At 37.0% G+C, this 5935-nt stretch overlaps 1 pseudogene; it reads right to left on the bottom strand.

The window, feature by feature from the left end:
* LOC102821449 overlaps positions 1 to 2804 on the bottom strand; it is a 9493-nt pseudogene extending 6689 nt beyond the window's left edge.
* Positions 2805 to 5935: the final 3131 nt, after the last annotated feature.

The raw sequence follows: 5935 nt of genomic DNA, 5'->3' as shown, positions 1-5935 counted from the left end.
GTGGCATCATTGATGGACTCAAGTGTGGCAGCGGTAGTGAGGTTGGCCCAGGATCGGACATTGTTTCATTCTGCTGTGCATGGGGTCGCTATGAGTGGTTCCGACTCGATGGTACCTGACAACAACAACAGCATCCATAAGTATAGGTCAGGATCATCACCTTTTAGCAATTTACCCTTGCTTACTTTTTCAAATTTCTTTATTTGCCTGTAGTTGAGATCTGGTCATCAAGCCATTGAAATTAGATCAAATGGGTACTAGCGGCAAGTTTGGGAATTCTTGTGAGTTTCCCCCTACTTCATATCATCTCGATGATTCACTCTCAACTCTAGCTCTCCATGGCTAGGTCAATGTCCATGGATTCAGGAGTTCCCAAGTCTCCCCAAATTATGGATCAACCCGCCCTTCCTTTTTTCTCTCTCTCTCATCTCTAGGTCAATGGGAGCCTATGGAACGTGATCAAACTCAGCTCATATCTTCATTACTGACTTTCCCCACCTCCACTCACATATAGACCAATGCAGTTGCCAGCTAGTCTACATGCCTGCTTGTGTGTTCCCAAGTCATAGCTTTTTTCCATTTTTTTCCCCCTGGCCCCATCCCTCACTGACATTTAATTCTTTGCTCCCCACTTTTTTTTTTTTTTTTTTTTGCACATACAGAAACTCCTGGCACTTGGTGGTGCATGTCTTGACATATGGGACATGTGTGCCTAGCCCACCCCTCCCCATATGTGAACCCAGGCTCCTGCCCAGCAGCCTGCTGAGACCTCCTGCTAGGGACTTGAAGAAGTAGGCAGAGGCACACTCCCCTGTCCCAATGGAACTCATGAAACACAAGTTCACTAATGAAACTGAAAATCATAGTAAGATGGCAACAACACAGCATTGAACCACAAGTGCAGGCCCCCTTTTGAAGGTGGATCCCTGTACAACTGAACCAACTCCATGGTCATGAAGCTGTTCCTCTATATAGTGCAATGAAGCCAGAATCTATGATGCATCAAACTGTAGGGTTCACCCTCATACCACAGAATCATGTTGCCATTTCAAAGCCAATATGTGGACCTTTTCTTTCTATACTGAGCATTGAATAGAACCCAACAGATAAATTACATCTTTGATTTCCCAATCCCATAACCCATTCTGTATTCTCAAACACGTTCGTCAAAGAAGGAAACATTTTAGTTTTCACTTATAAAGTGAGGTTGGATGAGACAACATTCCTAGTGATTTTTCTACTAATATCAGCATTAGACTCACACTGAGCCTCTATTAAGTGTACACCCCTCACCAAGGTAGAAATCACTAATTTAAAAGTTTTGCCTTGGGAAATATGGATGTTATCAACTGCATTAAAACTGAGTACTATGGCCTGATCATGGTATTGGTTGAGGGGAAATTCAAAATCATCACACTAGAAAAAATATTTCAGTTCTTTGGGCACACTGCAGGAGAGATTAGCTGGGAGGATACAGGTTGCTTTTGTAACATTAAATTCTGACTCACAAGAATGGAATAAAAAGACATTGTTTATTGTAAGTTGGGCTAAAGGAAATAAAACAAGGAATTGCTTTTAAGGAATGAAACAAATACCACTAATTCTTGTCTTCAAGTCAGAAATATTTTTCAAAGTAGAATTTCTCTGTAGTTTTTCATGCATTAAACAAGGCAAAATTCCTTAGTTAATGAGATTTCAGCAGTAGAAACAGAAGACATGTAGGGGCAGTCTTACATATGTAAACTTTTTATCTAAAGTTAGGGTACAAGGAAATCCAAGAGAGTGAGTTTTCTTGAAGAGTAAAAGAACTGTGAAATGATAAAGGAATGAGAAGAGACCACCATCTATGATGTAGGCTTATATGTTTTTACAATACTAAAAGATGTTAACAGAGTTTCCAGACCAAGATGAAATAGAAAGAAAAACATGGAATCTACATTTAAAAATCTGCAAGTGGAACCTCCTAAAAGATTTCACCAAAAGAGTAAAATGAGAATCCACAGACCAGGAAAATATGTTTGACAATAACATATCAGATGAGGAATTACTGTCTAAAACATACAGAACACTTCAGCATCTCAGTAGAAAGAAGACAAATAATGGAATTTAAAAATGGGCAGAGAGCATAAAGAGACACTTCACCAAAGAAGACATTCAGGTGACCAATAAACATATGAAGAAGTGCACAGGACCACTAGCCATTGTTGTTTTTAAGGACCACAGAGTCAGTTCCAACTCATAGGAGCCTTGCATAGGGCTTTCAAGGATCAACTGGTGGGTTTGAACTACTGATCTTGTAGCTAGCAGTTCAGTGCTTCTCCTACATTGCCACACCAAGACTCCCAATAGCCATTATTATTGTTGCTAAGTGTCATCAAGTCAGTTCTGACTTATAGCAACCCTGTATAGGGTTTCTGAGGAGTGGCTGGTAGGTTTGAACCACCAACATGAGGTTCAAACTGACTTTGCAGTTCAGTGCTTATCCTACCGTGCCACACCAGGACTCCAGGAGTCCATTAGAGAGGTGCAGATCAAAACAACATTGAAATACCATTTTACCCCAGCATTAATATCAAAGTTCAAAAACTCAGAAAACAACAAATGTGAGAGAAGGTGTGGAGAATACAGTACCTTCCCACAGTACTGGTGGGATTTAAAATGATACAAATGATGTTGAAAACGGTATGGCACTTTCTCAGAAGGTTAGAAATAAAAATACAGTATGACCCAACAATCTCTCTACTTGGTATAAAAACTCAAATAAGATCCATTACACAAATAGATACCTGCACATCTGTGTTCATCGCAGCATTGTTCACAATAACAAAAAGATGGAGATAGACTAGATGAACAGAGGAACAGTTGAATAAACTTTAGTACATACACCCAATGGAATCTTAGACAACACTGAAGAATAGAGATGAACCTGTAAAACACCATATAACATGGAAGAATCTGGAGGATATTATGATTGAAAGTAGTTGATCAAAAAGGGACAGATATATGAGACCACTACTGTAAAAAGTCATGAAAAGGTTTTAATATTGTAATAAATGTTCAATGATGGTCACCAGGAGGGGGAGGGAAGGGATAATTATTCAAGGAGTAGAGTCCAGACATGTGCTAACTTGGGAGATGGGGAAGGCAGTTAAAAAGGAAAAAAAGAAAAAGAAAAGAGAAGAAAGATGGAAAATAAAAGGAAATTGTTTTTTTCTTGGTCTATTTGTATTTGTTTTTTCATGTATTGTTTGTTATTGAAAATAAACAATGTATATTTATTTTCTAATAAAAAAAAAGAGCTTATACAGTCTTTTAATTTGAAACATGAAGGTTAGGGTAGTAAGGCAGCATCTTTTGTGTTGTAATGACACGTTTCACACAGGACAGTCTGACCTGTTATTTCATCTTAGTAATTTTACTTTCTCTAATAAAATGACCTCTATAATGGTGAATTATGATACTCAAAAATGCTTTTGAAAACTTATAATAGAGTAGTAATCCTTAACAAAAAATCAGCCAATGAAAACCCTATGGATCACAAATTTCTGATTTCCAATCACTGATGGAGATGGGGCAGGATTGAGCAGCAATATTTCCTTCCATTGTAAATGAGTTGGTGGAATACTTGACATTAGCTAACAACAGCAACAAAAACTGAACCATTCTTGTACTTGATAAGAGATTACACAGAAAGAAATTCCAAGAAATATTTGTTTAAGTTCCTACATGAAAAGCACCAATAGGTTATTAAGAAGGTAAGGCTATTTGTAAAGTTCTTGCTATTGATATTAATAAAGTCAATGATGTTTCCTCAAAACAGGAGAACTTCAGCAAATGGAACCTAGTATTTTCTTAGTGGGTGAGTGTCTGCTATAATTGAGTTACTCTGTAACCTGAAAATCTCCTTACCCTGGTTCCAGATAAGCAGTTTACTTAAGAAGCATTCATACTGTCATTCCAAGATGCAAAAAGTCACCAAACTAGTTATCCAGCTAGGGACATCTATACCAGTGCTATCCAACAGAAATAAAATGAGAGCAGATCACTGTTAATAGCAATGTTTTAAAAAGTTTTAACAAGGTAAAATTAATTTTAATAATATATTTTATTTAACAACATATTTAATGTACAACAAAAACATTTAAAACTATAGGGATGTTTTTCATTAAAATTTTGTACAAAGTCTTCAAAACTGTGTATAAATTTTACACTTATGCCAACTCCATTTGGACTGGCCATGGACATGAATGCATGAAGGAAGGAATGAATGAATGAAGCCCAAAGAACTAAGCTCCATCTCAAGGCAATTCAGAGACAGGCCAACCGAATAACACAGACTCTGTCATCATCAAAGCAAGTATTAGGTACTCTTCTCAATCTAAGAAATAACTGGAGTTCAGGCCAGCCATGTTTAAGAGCAGCACTGAACATATAAAAGTTAACAGCCCATGTGGGAAAGGAGTTTGCCTTGCTTAATGACTTGGCAGCAGAGCAAGTGTGGGGAGTGTTTGAAGAGATTTGAGATCTTATCTTTCATCAACTCCCAGCTCCCACAGTCTACAGCAGCCTAAAGGAAGATGTCCAAAGGACAGCAAAAAGTCTGGTCTTGTTAAGTCACCAAGAAGCAGAGAAAAGCATTGGTGTAAAAGAATAAAATATTGTTAACTATCAACTGATTTCTACAAAGAAATGAATCTACTCAGAAAGAAATGGAGCAAACAACATTTTCCTCTAGTCTTTCTTTTATTTATTCATCAACTTTGAACCAGGAGGTTGGAAGGGATTATGACACAATTTGTATTAGTGAGGGTGTGGAGAGGTTGGCACTGTCTAACCCTGCTGGTATAACTGTAAACTGTTACAATCTCTCTGGAAAAAATTTTGGCACTTCCATAAAAAGTTAGAAATATCATAAAATCCAATATTCCTACTAATAGGTAGGAAACAACATGTTCATCAAAATATTACTCATTATAGGAAAAAGATGGAAACAACCCAACTGCCTACCAATGGACTAATGGATAGACAAACTTACATACACACAATAGAATACTGTTGTTGTTCAGTGCCATTGAATTGATTCCAACTCACATTGACCAATTTAAGGTTTCTGAGGAGCAGCCGATGGGTTTGAACTGCTGACCTTGCAGGTAGCAATTCAGTGCTTATCCTATCACACCCACCAGGATTCCAGGACTTGACTGGGACAGTGAAAAATACAAACTAGCAGCTAGGCAAGATGCTTTTGGTGAGGGCTGAGAGTCTCCGCTTAACTACACACTGAAAACAAGATGGCGATGCTGCTTAGAGATGAGAAAAAACAGGAATCAAAAGAGAAGCAAACGGATTTAAGTTAGTTAATTTTTATACAAATATAATTAGGACATTGGTAAGAAAACAGAAGCTTGTTTAGTTAATTTTTATACAAATATAATTAGGGCATTGGTAAGAAAACAGAAGCTTGATTTTACAAGGAGTGAATTTTTATAATTAGTACTATAATTAACACATGGGTCTCATTTGGGTCATCGGTAAATAGAAAAAAGACTAGCAGAATTAACGTAGTTATTTATGTGGAGAATATACAGTTTAAATTTTGTTCTATCAACTCAGGGGGAAAAATAACCTCACTATTCTCTTGAGTAAAAGTAGGGCTTATCTGAATTATTCCAGAACACTTCTGAAATATTAGGCGTCTTTGGAGAATAAGGCAGTGGAGCCAAGGAGATTTCTAAAATATGGTAATCCTGTAAAATTAGAGTCAGATTCCAATCTTGATCAATTCCATACAATTAGATCAGCACATTCCATTTTGGAAGTATGATACACTATGAGTCAAGAAAAATAAGAAATTCTCTACTTTTGAAATCCTATGTGTAGATATTTCTTTTACATGGATTTCTTAATTTTTATTCTATCAGAACCCCATAAACCA

This window comes from Chrysochloris asiatica, unplaced genomic scaffold (genome assembly GCF_000296735.1).
Source record: "Chrysochloris asiatica unplaced genomic scaffold, ChrAsi1.0 scaffold00123, whole genome shotgun sequence".
Taxonomy (NCBI): Eukaryota; Metazoa; Chordata; class Mammalia; order Afrosoricida; family Chrysochloridae; genus Chrysochloris; species Chrysochloris asiatica.
This window is presented reverse-complemented; position numbering and strand designations above follow the sequence as displayed.